We start from the raw sequence: 17,365 nt of genomic DNA, 5'->3' as shown, positions 1-17,365 counted from the left end.
TTATTGCAGACCTACTCGATGCTAGGCATTGGTACAGGCCCTTGGGAGAGAATTGTGAATTGTGAATGAGAATGTGAACAACGAGCCCCTGACTTAACAGAGCTTACATTCTAGAGAGGAAGGAAGATAGTAAATAAACAAAAAACACCTTCCCCCTAATGTCCACAGATTTGACTTTTCTTCTTGCCTAAATACCTGTCCGTTTAATGCTGAAACCCACCCCTACAATCACCACTACCGCATAATGTGTCTGTATCTTCTCTTTTGCCAGCCACTAACCACCTTCCAGCATATGCTGTAATTTACGTTTTTATTATGTCAGTATATCATCTCCCCCACTGGAATGTGAGGCTCATGAGAACAGAGCCTGGAACATAGTTTTGTTTACTAGTCCAGTGCCTGGGACATAATAGGTACCGTGTGCTCACAGTAGAAGGCTCAGAGTGACTGAGTCGTTGATAAAGCTGTCTCATACCAGCGCTAAACAGGGGGGCAGGCAGGAGGAGATTCCAGGACATTCCCCTGAGCTGAGTACTTCACTAAATTGGCAAAGACGCGAGGGGAGAGGGGGCAGAGGGGGCCGTGGGAGCAGTAAGACTTTCCTTGGATGTGGACAATATAACGTATTGGCTCCTAAGCTCCATTATTTTATTCCATAGAAGCCAGAAAAGAGGGGAAAGTGCCGAGGGGACAAGTGAGTGAAAAATCTAGGAGTGTTGATACTTGGAGACTCTGGAGTAGAGGTTTTATTTTATTTAAAAAAAATTTTTTTTAATGCTTATTTATTTTTGAGACAGAGAGAGACAGAGCATGAACAGGGGAGGGGCAGAGAGAGAGGGAGACACAGAGTCTGAAACAGGATCCAGGCTCTGAGCTGTCAGCACAGAGCCCGATGCAGGGCTCGAACTCACGGACCGCGAGATCGTGACCTGGCTGAAGTCGGACGCTTAACCGACTGAGCCACCCAGGCGCCCCTGGAGTAGAGGTTTTAAACCTGGGTTTTGTTTCAGGATATCCATGAGTCCCTTGAATTATTTTCCCAGAAGTAAGTGTGTGTGTGTGCATGTGTGTGTGTGTGCGCGCGCGCGTGAGCATATGTGCACGTGTGCTTTTCTGGGTCCGTAGATTTTGTCAGATCCTAGAAGCTGCCTGTGATCCCCGAATGGATGGGAGTTAGTGACATGGGAGAAAGGAAAGTGTGAGGCACATTCTCACATGGAGGTTATGAGAATGGAGGGCAGAGAGTCAGACACACCCCCATCTCCCCACATGGACAAGGGTTCCAAACTCAGCTCTGTTACCTGGCAAATCAACCTCTGAGGAATCTGCCTCCTTATTTCTAAAAGGCAGAAACTATCTCTTTATCTACGTTTCAGGGACTAAAGATTATGTGTGTTTATACAGCATGTAGTAAAGATTCTCAGTAGATGGAAGCTAATTATACTAATAATTTACTCACTAATGTTCAGCACTGCCAGCCAATTGTAGGTTATGCCCATATGGACAATTTTCTTCTCATACCAGTGGTTTGTTTCTTTCATTACTTTTAAACCTCAGCATCACTTTTCTAAGAATTCTCAGTGGATATACCTAATATTTTAAAAGGACATAAAGGCAGACAGATTGCCTTGTAAAGTAAAAACACATCAGATGCAAGAAAGAAAAATCAAGAGCAAAAAAATACTTGGTTTGAGAACAGGAGCTTTCAGACAGATAAAACCTATTTCCCATTGTTGGTTTATATAAACTGACTGATAAACTTAAGCTGCAGGCATCCAGTATTTATTTGTTACATTAATCCTAAACTGAAAGATAATTAGCAAATTTGTTAAGTAGGCTTATGTTTGCCCTTCTTTGCCAACAATTATGATCATCTGTTGGCGACTGAAGGTTGAACTGAGTCCTTCTGACTCGATTACAGCTGTCAGGAGGAAATAATACAGTTGAATTTCACAAACGTGTGAACTTTCTGGGTCTCATATTTGACAGAGGCTTAGTCTCTTTCAGAAGGTACCCATAATGATGAGACTTACTAAGTTATTGACTATCCCTTTTTAAAAAAAATTTTATTATTATTTTAGAGAGAGAGAGACAGAGACAGAGACAGAGAGAAAGCAGGGAAGGGGCAGAGAGAGAGGGAGACACAGAATTGGAAGCAGGCTCCAGGCTCTGAGTGCTCAGGACAGAGCCTGACGCAGGGCTGGAACTCACAGACCGCGAGATCATGACCTGAGCTGTAGTCAGCCGCCCAACTGACTGAGCCGCCCAGGCGCCCCTGATTATCCCTTTTTTTTTTTTTAATTTTTTTTCAACGTTTATTTATTTTTGGGACAGAGAGGGACAGAGCATGAACGGGGCAGGGGCAGAGAGACAGGGAGACACAGAATCGGAAACAGGCTCCAGGCTCCGAGCCATCAGCCCAGAGCCTGACGCGGGGCTCGAACTCCCGGACCGCGAGATCGTGACCTGGCTGAAGTTGGCCGCTTAACCGACTGTGCCACCCAGGCGCCCCTATCCCTTATTTTTTTTTAAAAAAATCTTTATTTATCTTGAGAGAGAGACAGAGAGTGAGAATCCCAAGCAGCCCCATGCTGGCAGCATGGAGCCCGATGCGGGGCTCTATCTCATGAACTGTGAGACAGGGACCTGAGCCGAAGTTGGATGCTTAACTGACTGAACCGCCCAGGCGCCCCTGTATTTTATTTTTAAAGTCACAGTTTCTCTCAACTCTCCTAATACTTACCCTGAAGGCACCATGAAAACTGCTGGCAATGGACACTAAGAGCATAAAAGAGAGAAAAGTCTGGAGAGCCTATGATAATGGACACTATGGCATATAGTCACCATCCCAGTCTCATCTAAGATGAGGAAGTTGAGGCTCACAGAGGTTGCACAGTGGCCCCAGTATCACCTGGTTTCTAAGGGGAGTAGATACTAAGGGAATCAGGCTCAGGCTTTCCAGAGCTCTCTGCACATGTCACAGATGCTTTGTCTGTGTGGCAAAGCCCTGAAGATGCTGTGTGTTCTCATTGCCAGGTTGTGTGGAAAGGTCATGCCAGTCCCTTCTGTGGAAATTTAAATTCAAGCAGTTCTGGGACAGTTCTGGGGTTTAAGTCACCCTAAGAATATGTTAAATGGTTAGCCTGGATACAGTTGCACAAAGCTGACGGAACAGTGATGGAGAAACAAAATCAGCAGGGAAGAATGTGTTAACTTGGTAAGTGGTTCCTTGTATCATTTTGTCTGGGTTTGCATACATAAATCTGACCATTAATTACTGTAATTTACCTTGAGCATAAGAAATATTTGTATATTATGTATATGTATATGTGATATGTATGTATAAACATATAAACATGTGGAATAATTAGATTTTAGTGATGGAAGATACTTCATAGATTACGGATGGTATAATGGTGAAAAACAGGAGACAAGATTGCCTGATTTCTAATCTTCATTACAATTTTTTTTAATGTTTATGTATTTTTGAGAGAGAGAGAGAGAGAGAGACAGAGACAGAGACAGAGACAGAGTGTGAGTGGGGAAGGAGCAGAGAGAGAGAGAGAGACAGAGGGAGACACAGAATCCGAAGCAGGCTCCAGGCTCTGAGCTGTCAGCACAGAGCCCAACATGGGGCTCGAACCCATGGACTGGACCATGAGATCATGACCTGAGCTGAAGTCAGACACTTAACTGACTGAGCTACCCAGGCACCCCTCTAATCTTTATTTTTAAAGCAATCTTCTGTAGATGGCATAGAGCTGAGTCTTTCTTTTTTTTTATCCATTCTGACAATCTCTTTCTTTTAGTTGAAGTGTTTTGTCCATTAGTATTTATTGTAATTATTGATATAGTTGGATTTCAGTCTACTATTTTGCTATTTTTATGCTATTTTATTTTCTGTTTTGTTTTTGCTTTCTATTTATGCACTCTGTTTTTTTTTTTTTTTTTGAATTCGTTTCTCCTTTCATGCCATCTTTCATTTAATGGATTTTTAAAAGAATTTTATCTTAATTTACTTATTGACTTTTTAACTATATTTCTTTAGGTTATTGATTTTTTAAATGGCTGTTCCCAGGATTATAATATGCATCCCTAACCATTGATATTATACCATTGCACATAATACTTAAGGACCTTTCAACTGTGTATGCCCATTTACTCTTTCCTTCTATTCTGTTTGCTATAGTTGTCAGATTTTTTTTTCTCCATTCTTTGGATTGTGTAATTTCTATTGATCTGTATGTAAGTTTGTCAGCACTTTCTTTGTCATCTTCAAGCTGCTGTTAAGCCAATCCAGTAAATTTTTAAATTTCAGATATGGCACTTTTCAGTTCTGGAGCTCATGTGTCCAATAACAGTAGCCATTAGCAACATATAGCTTTTTAAATCTAAATTAAATACAATTGAGTACAGTGAAAAATTCAGTTCCTCAGTTGTACTAGCCCCATGGTAAGTACTCAATGGTCACATGTGGCTGGGGGCATTATATTGGGCAACAGAAATGTAAAAAATTTCTATAATTGCAGAAAATTGTATCGAACAGTTTTATTATAGAATCTCCATTTGATTCTTTTTTATAGTTTGAATTTTTTTGATATTTCCTGTCTTTTCCCTCTTTTTAAGCTTTTTTTTTTGTTTTTTTGTATATACTTGAGCATAGTTACAATAGATGCTTTAAAATCCTTGTCAGATAATACTAATATCTGGGTCATTTGGGGTTAATCTCTGTTGATTCTCTTTTCTCTTAAGTACGGGTCATGTTAATGATTTTAGGTTGTGCCCCGAAAATGGCACATTATAGGTAACCCGAATTCTTATGCTCCTTCAAAGAGTAGTTGTATTTTAGGACGTTTCCAATGGGCAGCTAGCTTGGTTGAACTCCAGCTGTAAACTCCGACTGTTCTATGGTGAGCTACAGCTAGGATCTCAGGTCAGCATTTTGATCCTTAATTGGGCTGCTTGGAGGCTACCCAGTGCCCCTGGGATCCAGGGGCTACCTAGAGGTTTAGGCAGAGCTTATATGTAGAATTTGGGGTTCCCCCTGTGGGTCTCTCCAGGTTTTCTTTCCCACTTTTAGCTGCTGTGGTTGCCCCAGATTCTGTCTTCTGGTCCTTTCTGCCAGTAAGACGGGGGTTCTTCCATCCGAGGTTCTTAGTCACTCTGTGTGACTAAAAGCTGTCAAAACAGGAACATCACCCAGTTGTAGTCCTTTCTTCCGTGTGCCGACTTCCCTTCAGTGTCTGCTTTTGGTCATTATTTATCTGACATCTTCACATAGTTATTTTTTATATTTTGTCTAGAGTTTCTAGTGATGTGTAGGGGCGGGTGGTTGGTCAGGAAGAGCTACTCAGTTTACTGGAATTTACAAAGAGTTAACTCTTTATAAATTATTCTGTTTCCATGGGATCTGATTTTTGGGGAGGTAAGAGGGCAGCCTGACAGATTTTACTGACAGCCTTTTCTGTCAAGTGCCACTAGAATTTTTCTTCCCCCCGTTTTATTACCTTTCATTCACCTGCATCACTGTAAGGCTCTTGGTGGGGGGGGAGTTATTTTGGCCTGTGGCCACATACTACCTTCAACTACATTGCTCTGTCCTCTTGTCCCATTTCACGGGACTGTCTAGTTTCACTCCCTTTCCTTCATTCATGAATTAGCCTTTCCAGACCCGCGTCGTGCTAATTGCCCTTCACTGAGTGGTTGGTGACATGTTTTGGGGACAGAGAGGCCCAATCTGGCTGCAGAGGTGTGGGTGGGTCACCCCAACAGGACTGTCTCTCACCATGGGGCCAGGTATGCTTGATGCTTGATGCATACTGATATGGCCACGAGCATCATTTTGTTTTGTGAGATTTCTGCCCCAGAGAGACAGATTGCTTCTTCTCCCCTGACAGTTGCAACGTGAGCCAAGATTGTCTGGGGGAGCTGTATTCTTTCTGTGGGGGTTTGAGATAAGACAGGAGGCCCACGAGAGTGAGGTAATATGGCATGCGTCTCTCTTCATTATTCAACAGGAAGCCTAGAACTCATTGGAAGATTAAGGTCTGCCTTGGCTGTCTCTGGGAATGTGACAGAAGGGCACAAGGCGAATATTTCTGCTGGCCCCCTTCCCTGAGGTTCCCCCGCGTGGCGGCACCTCCCTCAGGCTGCTGGCCAGCGCCGGCACAGGTGCACACACCCTGAAGCTGGCCCCGCCAGCCGAGTCACCTGTTCTCAGTCTTTGCCGGCTTCCCGGCCAGGTGTCGGGACAGATTTGTATCCGGGTGGGGACACTCCAGAGGTACAATGGGGAGCTTGCGTTTCCGGAGCTGTGGGGCTTGTATCAGACTCATGTGTTAACTGTCCGCTCTCGGGAGGTAGCATGACGGGGCTGCCTTTGTGCCCCGCGACAGAAGGGGAGACCTTCCTAGCTCTGCGCCCTGCTGCTGTCACCGGCTGACAGGTCGTGGCTGGGGCTGGGACTAACAATCACCACCCTCTCCCCAGCACTCATCGCAGGAGCAGATACTTGGCCCCGTGGGCAACTGATCAAAATCCAGAGGTTTCTGTGTGAAATTGTGAGAAAGTGCCAAACAAGGGCACAGCTTGGTGTTTTTGTTATGGGGTCTCCCCCCCACCAGTTTGTGTCCAATGCTCTTTCTGCTCTCCTGGCCACTCTTACTGCTTTTCCTTCCCCTCCTCTGGACCCGGGAGCCAGAGCACGCGAAGCCCCGCAATTTCTAGGCCTCCATAGCCGGTGGAAATATTTTCCATTAAAGTTCCTTGTTGGGCCCTCTAAGCAGAGTAGGTGGCTGCTGAGGCAGCTTTGGCCTCTCCCCACCTTTGAGAAATCCCCAGTAAAGGCCTCTGAGTGAGAAGGATTTACAATTGAGACAATGCCGCTTTCACAGCTTTTAATTACACTTGACTCCTTCCAAAGCCTCCCGCTGGCAGGAGCTACCTTGCTGAAAAGGGACGGGATCTGGGCTGAGAGCCGTGAGGGAGGCTCCGGGCTGGCGGTGTGTGTGTGCAGACCTTGCGTGGCCCAGGGTCCGAGGTCCCCCCCCGGCCGAGGAGTGCTGCCCAAAGGAAACTTGAGCCGGCCGTGGGCAGTCACTGCCAAGTGCAGTGTTTGCGGCAACACAGGATGGCCGCCCTCGCGTCTGGTGTCTCCTCGAGTGGGCGCTGGGACAGGATTTGCTCCAGCGCTCAGCTCCAGGACATAGCCACGGCTCTGCTCCCGCCTCCTGGGTGTCCTGCACACCCGGAGGGCTGGCACGACAATTCGGCATCTGTCTCTCTCTCTCTCTCTCAAGTCAGGCTTGCCTCTGTTGAGGAGAGGATGACCCGGAGCTTTTTCGGGGTGTCCACATCGCAGCAGCTCCTTGAGCCATGGCTGGTGCCCCGTAGTTGTTCTGGATGATATGCAAAGGTAGCGAGCGTTAGCCCGTGATTTGGGTCGGGATCTCTTCTCTCCTTGGGGTGCTGCCTCTTCTTCCTTCTGGCCCTTCTGCGGTCTCTCCCCGTAATCCTTGTGTCTCTTGTACCTACCTTCTCACCACCAGTGAATTCATCCCCTCCCCTAATTTCAGCTGGTGTCCCGAGGAGAGTGACTTTTGCCTCAGAAAGCTCCCAAGGCCACCTCTACGCTAGCCTCTAGAGCTGTGTTTTTAATGGCCTAGTAAGGAGATTTTTAAAAAATAAGTGTTTATTCATTTTTGAGAGAGAGTGAGCACACGCACGAGCTGGGGAGGGGCAGAGGGAGAGGGAGAGAGAATCCCCAGCAGGCTCAGGCTCTGAGCTGTCAGCACAGAGCCCGATGTGGTGCTTGAACTCACGAACCGTGAATCTGTAGGCTGAGCTGAGGTGGGATGCTTAACCTCCTGAGCCACCCAGGCGCCCCCTAGCAAGGGGATTTGAAGCTGAGTTGTTGGGCCACAGAGGTTACCGCTGGGGTCGTGCATCTCAGCCTGTTTGTCATGGGAGGGGGCCCGCCCTGGGCATTGGAGGGTGTTTAACAACTCCCCTGACCTCTGCCCACTAGACGGATCCAATCTCAGTCACGGCAGTCAGGGCCATCTCTTAACAACGCCACATTGCCGGATCTTCCCCCGGGACAAAATCTCCCCCACGTGAGAACCACTGGGGTGTGGCGATCCTGGCCACGAAACCAGGAACCACAGGGCACTGAGCAAGTTCGGGGAAATAGAGGACTTGGGTGTTCGAGATTCGATACTGGGCGTGTTGGCAGAAAACAGCACGAGGAGGGCCTGGGAAGGGCCGGGGAGGAAAAGGATGGACGCGCGGGGGATCAGGAGGCCGGGCGGTGGAGGGTCTCCTCTGAATGCCTGCCCCAGTCACGTGACTTAGGTGGGCCCCCAGAGGAGAAGCTGGCCCAGGTGAACTGCAAGGCTCTCCTGCCTGTGGCTCTTTCCGCACTGGTTTCACACCACTGACCAATTGGAGAAGGCTGCCCTTATGGATGGCGCTGTCCCTTCACAGGGGCAGAAAGCAGGTTAAAGGGAGAACAGACTGGCTGGGGGTCTGGGGACAGTCGTAGTGGATATCGTCCCCGTCTTCAGGTCTTCCTAGCTGATCCTCAGAGAACCACACATCACCCAGAGGGTGCGGGGAAAGACTGAGCCTCGGAAGCCGTCGTATGGAAATGGGGCTCACTGTCGGCTCAGGCACATCCAAAACCCAAGTGCCTTCCCTCCCAGCTCATCTGCCCGCTTTCCTTCCTCCCCGTCTCCAGCCCCTTTAATCACCATTTCCAGCCAGCCTACTGGAAAGATCTGGGAGGCTGGTGATGGATTTGACTGAACAGTGTGTAATATAAAAGGGCAGAGCTGAGCCTGCAGGGACCGGGGGCTGCACGAGCTCCAATATTGCTTCCTCTAGCAGGGCAGTGCCGGGGAGCCCCTCTGGGATTACTCACACGTTATTGCTGCCACCGGTGAGGTGGGGGCGGCAGGCGAGGGGGAGGGTCTTAGGCTAGCTGCCTACGAGGCCCAGAATAACAACAACAACAATAATGGCGATATTTTCATAATAGTAAAAATAGTAATAATTGTGCTTTCCAGGTTTATTAACTTTGGGAAGTCTGGTTTATTAACTCTCCTGGCTTATTAACTTTGCGAAGTCTTTGCTCGTCATAGCATCTGCCTGAGGCTTGCGGGTGTGTTTGAGTTCATCAGTCTCAGGCTGTCTAAGAGGAAGAGGGGCACGGGAGAGAGGGGAGGCACAGGAGGGGTGATATTTGAAGTAATTAGGCTTTATTGAAATCAAATGCCCGGGCAAGGAACGGTAATTAACTGAGAGAGGAGAATGCTCTGTTCTCTCTCATCCAAGGACCGCGGGGCTGTCAGAGCTTAGCCTCATCTTGGGGCCACTGGATAGCTTGTGGAAGGCTGTGCTGGAAGGAGCGTTTTTATTTAAAAATAGAGATCTCAACTGAACAAGGTAGGAAGGCAGCGTACCTTTTTTCCCCCTAGTTACCACTGGTGCAAAATACAAAAAAAAGGAACAAAATCAAATGAAAAAGATAGAATGGTTTGATTGGAAATTCACCTCCTGTCTCTGAAGTAATTCACTAGCACAGATAATCCAAGATCCACTGAATAAGGGAAGAAACTGATTAGGCAGGTCTGGAGAGGTCAGGTAGAAAGCTGTTGATGAGGATTGTGGTGAGGAGGATGATTTGGGGGAGAAATTTCACTGTTTTGAAACTCACATGATGGCACTGGGCTAGGAACCCGGTAGACTGGGTTTCCTTGGGTTCCCTCTGGGGGGGGGGCGGTGCAGTTACCTTTGGAGGGTTTTAGAAGTGAAAACCATCTGTGGGGGCCACCTGGGGGCTCAGGGCTGGGACGGGCGCCTTGCAGAGGCACTCAGCTCAACTTAAGGAAGACTTCCTAACACTGCTTTTGAACGTGGAGAGAGTGAGTCCCTTATTATAATGGAGGCATAGAAGGCATCCCAAATCCTTGAGTTCAAAAAATATTTTCTGTCTGCTGTCTTTCAGCTGGCCTAACTCGATGACTTGGAGATCAAAAGAGCATTGGATCTGGAAGCGGGAAACCAGGTTTAAGACCCCCTTTGAACCTGTGTTTCCTCATGTGTAAAAATGGGGCAGATGATGTCTGGCGGGGTTAGTGGAAGGATTGTATGAGATGAGCAAATCTGAGTCCTGCTTTGTATACTGTAAAGAGTTCTATACCTTTAAGGTTAAGAGTGATTATTGCTATTATGAATATTTATCATTGTTTTAGGCGTACGAGCCTCCACAGTTTTGTAGTAGCAGACATTCTTTTTCTCCCAGCCTCTCTGGTGGGTTTGCTGTGCTGTTCGCCCTCTTGGTGCCGGACGATAAAGAGCTACTCTGTCAACATTGACACAGGGATTTCTCTGTGTCTGGATGTATTCAATCAGTAATTTCACTTGCAGCTTCTTTTGTCCGTGTGCTGAGACTCATGGCCAAAATGCACTGTGGACACGCAGAGGCTCCCCTGTATTACGGGGATTTACTTCTAATTAGGAGAGTATCAAGTTGAGAGCCGGGCCCCTCATCAGGGTAGAGCCACTCTTGGGCTGGTGGAAGGAGGCTTAGCTTGGAGCCCTGGGTGGACTGTGTGGTCCGGGGCCCGACAAAACCCCAGCTTTCAGCCCCAGGTGGGCCTTGGTGTTCCCGTGCTCACTCATCAGTGCTCACGCCTGTCACCTTCTGCAGGTGGTCTGTCCAAGGAGGCAGGGCCTTCTGAGTAACGGCCCTACTGACCACTCATTCCCCCAGATCTGCCGGATGCCTGCTATGTGCCAGGCACTGGCCTTATTTTAACAAACCACCCTTCTCACCGATTGACATCTGAATTAGGCTGCTGATGTGGCCACACCGGAGACTGGGAGATGATGTGGGTGAACTTTGCTCTATTTAGAACACTGATGACAAACGGATAACTGGGAGCATTTGGTGGGCACCTTCCATTCACTTAAACCCTATCCATTCAGCAAATGTTCGCTGTACTGTAGTTGGGCGAATGGAAGGGAAAACAAGAAACAAGATCTTTGCCTTTGAAGGTGTCTTGTGACCTGATGCTGGAGTTGAAAGCATAGATGGGAGTGAACCGAGAATACTGACATCAACAAGTGCAAAGGTCTAAATCAAACATGCAAGGGCTTATCACGAACGAGTCTCTAAAACACGGTAGAAGGTACATCAGAGAAGGTTTTCTGGGGAGGTAAGTTTTGATTCAGGTCTTCAAGAAGATGGTTGGCAGAGATCAGTGTTCCCTAGGTGTGGTGCCAGCATTGGTACAGATGGTGACTCTAGCTGGCACGTCCGTGCACATTTTTTTATCGTGGCAATAGTGTCTTCTAACGTGTACAGAAAAATGATGGGATCAGACCAATGGTCTTCTAAAAGTGATATCAAATAGATATCAAACAGATCTATTTAAGGAAAACAAGTGAATTCGTTGTGGATGGTACGTTACAATTATGCAGGGGGTGGGACACTTGGCATCAGCCATGTCTGTGACATGAAAATTCCTGAAGCTTAGGAAATACTGGCAGGGGTGATGTTACCACTTTACCTCGGTTTGGTGCTTTCGAGTTTAAAGCTTGATGTGGTTTCATCTACCTTATGGGGTCTGTCGTCATCACTGCTCCAGAGGCTGGACTGGCACACCGTCACCCTGGCGCAAATTAGAATTCTGATGTTTTTCTGCTAAGTGGATTTTGACTCCTTATTTTTATGTATAAGGAGATGAGGCTCGGAGAAGTTGTCTTACCCAAGGTGAGGCAACTAGCGAGTCATGGACTGGGGTTGGATCCCGGGCCTTTTCTTTTAAAGTTTATTTATTTTTGGGGTGCCTGGGTGGCGCAGTCGGTTAAGCGTCCGACTTCAGCCAGGTCACGATCTCGCGGTCTGGGAGTTCGAGCCCCGCGTCAGGCTCTGGGCTGATGGCTCAGAGCCTGGAGCCTGTTTCCGATTCTGTGTCTCCCTCTCTCTCTGCCCCTCCCCCATTCATGCTCTGTCTCTCTCTGTCCCAAAAAATAAATAAACGTTGAAAAAAAAAATTAAAAAAAAAATAAAGTTTATTTTTGAGAGAGAGGGAGGGAGAGAGAAAATCCCAACAGGCTGTACGCGCTCAAAGCAGAGCCCCATGTGGGGCTCGATCTCACAAGCTGTGAGATCATGACCTGAGCCGAGATCAGGAGTTGGACACCCAACTGACTGAGCCACCAGGGTGCCCCTATCCTGGGTCTTTTAATTCTGAGACCATTATTCCATTGTAGAGGAGGAAGGGGGTATTCTGGGTAGAGGCAATGCGATTTGAAGAAATAGAGTTATATCTGGCAAAGTGTGTCTTAATCTAAGGGACACAGCCAGGAACTGGTGAACTGAAGTAGAGGATGATTACGTGTGAATTGAAGAATCAGGAGAGGCAAGGGTGGGAATAATGAAAGAGGGTTTTCAAAGTCTAGGTGTTAAGGAAACATGTTGCGTTCTTTATTATTATTATTATTACCAGTAGTAGTAGAAGTGTAAAAGTTACGTTAAGATGAAACTGACCATTTTAAAGTATACAATTCAGTGGTGTTCAGTCCATTCACATGTGCGATCATCCCCACTATCTAATTCCAGAACGTTGCCATCATCCGTATCAACCCCGTACCCCCTAGACCAACACCCCCTTCCTACCTTCTTCCCCCAGCCTCTGGCAAACACTACTTTGCTATCTGTTCCTATGGACTTGCCCATTCTGGGTATTTCAGAGAAACTGAAACACGCAATCGAGGGCCTTTATGTCTGGCTTCTTTCGCTTCGCGTAATATTTCAAGGTTCATCTATGCTGTGGTAAATACCAGTACCTCATTCCTTTTTATGGAGGAATAACATTCCATTGCATGGATAGAGCACACTCCACTTATCATTCATCAGTTAATAGACATTTGGGTCGTTTCTAGTTTTTGACTATAATGAGTAATATTGCTGTGAATATTCATACACGAGTTTTGCTTGAACACCTGTCTTCAATTTTCTTGGCTATATAGCTAGACATGCAGTTGCTGGGCCACGTGGTGATTTTGTAGTTAATTTTTTGAGAAATCATCAAGCCATTTTCCACAGCATCCACACCGGGTTTCATTCCTGCCGGCAACGCGTGGGCGTTGCAACTTCTCCATATTCTCACTAACACTTGTTATTTTCCCATTTTCTTTTGATTATAGCCACCCTCGTAGATTTGATTTGTATTGTCCTGATGACTAATCATGTTGAGCATCTCTTCATGTGCTTATTAGCCGTTTGCCAATTTTCTTGCCAGAGATGTCTGGGCACAAGTCCTTTGTGTTTTTTTTCAAATTGTGTTTTTTCGTCTTTTTGTTGTTGAATTGGAAGACACTTTCTGTAATCTGGAAGTAGATCCTCGTCAATATGTGATTTGCAGATATTTTCTCTCATTCTGTGGGTTGTCTTTTCATTGTCTTGAGCATGTCCTCTGATACACAGAACTTTTAAATTGTATTGCAGTCCAGTGATCTGGTTCTTTTGTTTTAACTGGAAAACAAGGGGGTCCATGTGGTTGAGCGTTACAAGGTTGTAATGGGCAAAGACTCTGAATTATGAGGTAATTCAATGCTTATCAGGGAACATTTGGAAAATGTTAAAAAACATAAAGACAATGAAAATCACCTATGATATCACTATTCATAGGACACTGTCTTAGTATTTTGGTGTCTTTCTTTCCATTTCTTCTCCTTCCTTTTTTCATGGGTGCTAATGCGTGTCTGCCTGTCTGATTGCCTTTTGCCTGTTTATTCATACTGTTCGTACATTCTTAGAACCACCTGTCTTCATGTGACGCTATGTGGTGAACGGTTTCCCATATCGTTAGTCTTTGAAAGTATGGTTTCACTGGTTATGAAACTTAATTATAGCGTAATTCGTTTAAACATTTATGATATTATAATTAACATTTAGTTGACCTTCCTGATAATACATATTTTATTATATCTTAGATTATTTCCTTAGATTGCTGAAGGGGGGATTATAGCATAAAATATATTAACATTTTTTAAGGTTCTTGAGTTCTTTTTTTTTTTTCTGTTTAATTTTATCTTGAGGGAGAGCGTGAGCTGGGGAAGGATAGAGGGAGAGAGAAAGAGAGGATCATTTATTTGTTAAAAAATTTTTTTTAAATGTTTTATTTATTTCTGGGAGAGCACAATGGGGCAGGGGCAGAGAGAGGGTGACAAGGATCTGAAGCAGGCTTTGCACTGACAGCAGTGAGCCCGATGTGGGGCTTGAACTCACAAACTGTGAGATCATGACCTGAGCCGAAGTTGCATGCTCAACTGACTGAGCCACCGAGGCGCCCCAAAAGAGAATCTTAAGCAGACTTTATGCTCAGCCCAGAGCCCGATGCGGGGCTCGATCCCATGACCCTGGGATCATGACCTGAGCTGAAATCAGAAATCAAGAGTTGGACAGTCAACCGACTGAGCCAACTAGGCACCCCATAAGATTCTTGAGATCTTTTGTTTGCTTCCTTCCTTCCTTCTTTCATTTCCTCTCTCCCTCCCTCCCTCCTTCCTTGCCTCCTTCCTTCCCTCCTTGCCTCCCTCCTTCCTTCCTTCCCTCCTTGCCTCCCTCCTTCCTTCCTTCCTTCCCTCCTTGCTTCCTTCCTTCCTTCTCTCCTTCCCTCCTTCCTTACTTCCCTCCTTCCCTTCCTTCCTTCCCTCCCTTCCTTCCTTCCTTCCTTCCTTCCTTCCTTCCTTCCTTCCTTCCTTCCTTCCTTCTCTCCCTCCCTCCCTCCTTCCTTCCTTGCCTCCTTCCCTCCCTCCTTCCTTCCTTGCCTCATTGCCTTGCCTCGCCTCGCCTCGCCTCGCCTCGCCTCGCCTCGCCTCGCCTCGCCTCGCCTCGCCTCGCCTCGCCTCGCCTCGCCTCCCCTCCCCTCCCCTCCCCTCCCCTCCCCTCCCCTTCCCTTCCTTTGCCTTGAAAGGGGCAGGTTGAGACAGCAGTGAAAATCCATTTTGGTGGTAAGCTGGGGTAGGGCCTGGGCATTTGCTGCTGGTCAGGAGTCAAGAGCAGTAAAAGGGGCCGTGCCATGTCAACCTGAATCCAGGTGTGATCACGTCATGTTTCAGTGACATTGCTTTCTTTTCTCTTTACCGCAGTGTACCTGCTTTCGAATACGAGCTACTTTGGAGAATATACTTGTGAAGCCCAATCATTTTTCTCCCTTCTGGTTCTAGGTTTGAATCATAGGATCAGTGTGGTTTTTTTTCTCACCTGCCTGTCCCTTTCCTATCAGCTGTATAGTAAAATGCCAAGTGCGTATTGTATGTTCTGTTGCTGAAATGTCCCTTGGATTTGCTCTGACTTTTTGGGTCCCATAGAAATAGCTGTTTATTTATTTAACTGAAGCATAGTTGACACACAATGTTACATTAATTTCAGGTGCACAACATAGTGATTCAACAAGTCAGTACGTTAGGCTGTGCTCCCCAAAAGTGTAGCTGCCGTCTGTCACCATACATCACTGTTACAATACTGTCGATTGTAATCTCTATGCTGGCTGTACCTTTTATCCTTGTGACTTGATCATCCCATAACTGGAAGCCTGTACCTCCCAGTCCCCTTCACCCATTTTGCCTGTCCCCCACCCCTCCCCTCTGGCAGCCACCAGTTTGTTCTCTGTATTTGAATCTGTTTCAAATATTTCTTTTGTTTATTCATTTGTTTAGTTTTTTAGGTTCCCATATGAGTGAAATGTTATGGTATTTGTCTTTCTCTGTCTTATTTCACTTAGCATAATACTCTCTAGGTCTATCCATGTTGTTGTATATGGCAAGATCTCATCTTTTTATGGCTGAGTAATATTCCATCATTCATATGTGTGTGTGTGTGTATATACATATATATATATATACATATATATATATGTATATACACACACCCCACTTCTTTATCCACTCATCCATTGATGGACACTTGGATTGCTGCCATATCTTGGCTACTGTAAATAATGCTGCAATAAACATGAAGATGCATATATATTTTCAAATTAGTGTCTTTGTTTTCTTTGGGTAAATACCCATTAGTGGAATTACTGGATCATGTAGTGCTTCTATTTTTAATTTCTTGAGAAACCTCCATACTGTTTTCCACAGTGGCTGCACCAGTGTGCATCCCCACCAACTGTGCACGAGAATTCCTTCTCCACATCCTCACCAACACTTGTTGTTTCTTGTCTTTTTGATCCTAGCCATTCGGACAGGTGTGAGGTAATATCTCATTGTGGTTTTGATTTGCATTTCTCTAATGATTAGTAGTGAATATCTTTTCGTGTATCTGTTGGACATATGTATATCTTCTTTGGAAAAATATCTATTCAGCTCTTTGCCCATTTTTTTTAAATTTTAAAATTAAAAAAAATTTTTTTAAATGTAAAATTTTAATGTTTATTTATTTTTGAGAGAGAGAGACAGAGTGCAAGCGGGAGAGGTACAGGGGGAGAGGGAGACACAGAATCCGAAGCAGGCTCCAGGCTCTGAGCTGTCAGCACAGAGCCCAGCTCGGGGCTCGAACCTATGAACTATGAGATCATGACCCGAGCTGAAGTCATACATACGCCCAACTGACTGAGCCACCCAGGTGCCCCTCTTTGCCTGTTTTAATTGGATTATTTCTGGTCTTGGTGTTGAGTTGTATTAGTTCTTTATGTATTTTGGATATTAATCCCTTATCAGATATATCATTTGCAAATACCTTCTCCCATTCAGTAGGTTGCCTTTTCACTTTGTTGATTGTTTCCTTTGCTGTGTTAAAGCTTTTTATTTTGGTGTCATCCCCATAGTTTATTTTTGCTTTTGCTTCCCTTTCCTCATCTGGAAAAATGTTGCACTGGCCAGACACACCTATGTAATTGTTGACCTTGCTCATTGCCTCCTGTTGCTCTCTCTAGTCCTTTCTCTCTACCAGTTTTGACTAGTTACTGTAGTAAAACCAATCCAGTCTACTTGCTTCCTTGCTTAAAGTACCTGTACGGCCTCTCCATTACTTTCCAGATGGAGTCCCCAGCTCGTAAACAGGTATTCACAGTCTGGTTTCTGTTGGGACTTTATGGAAAGCTTCTGTGCTATAGTTTTCCAATGTTAGGATGTCATGAATATTACGTTACCCTATCAACTTAATGCAGCCTTTTCAAGGAGAAGTGATGAAGGGGCAGGCTTTTTTGTTTTGGTTTTGAGACAGTTGTCTGCGTCTAAGTCACTTTCCAGGAAGGTTCTACCAGCCTGTATTCCCGTTAACAGTATGTGGAGGCGTCAGGCTCTTTTCATCTTTCCTTCACTGACCGGTGTTAAAAAATGACTTTTA

General features: G+C 45.8%; 1 protein-coding gene across 2 annotated transcripts in view; it reads left to right on the top strand.

Moving 5' to 3' along the window:
- The window catches only part of LMX1A (LIM homeobox transcription factor 1 alpha), a 161,179-nt gene that overhangs the window by 20,112 nt on the left and 123,702 nt on the right, over positions 1-17,365 (top strand). The gene's annotated exons all lie outside the window — the stretch shown is intronic.

This window comes from Acinonyx jubatus, chromosome E4 (genome assembly GCF_027475565.1).
Source record: "Acinonyx jubatus isolate Ajub_Pintada_27869175 chromosome E4, VMU_Ajub_asm_v1.0, whole genome shotgun sequence".
Classification (NCBI taxonomy): Eukaryota; Metazoa; Chordata; class Mammalia; order Carnivora; family Felidae; genus Acinonyx; species Acinonyx jubatus.
The sequence above is the reverse complement of the archived record's forward strand: the minus strand, read 5'-3'. Positions and strand labels throughout refer to the sequence as shown.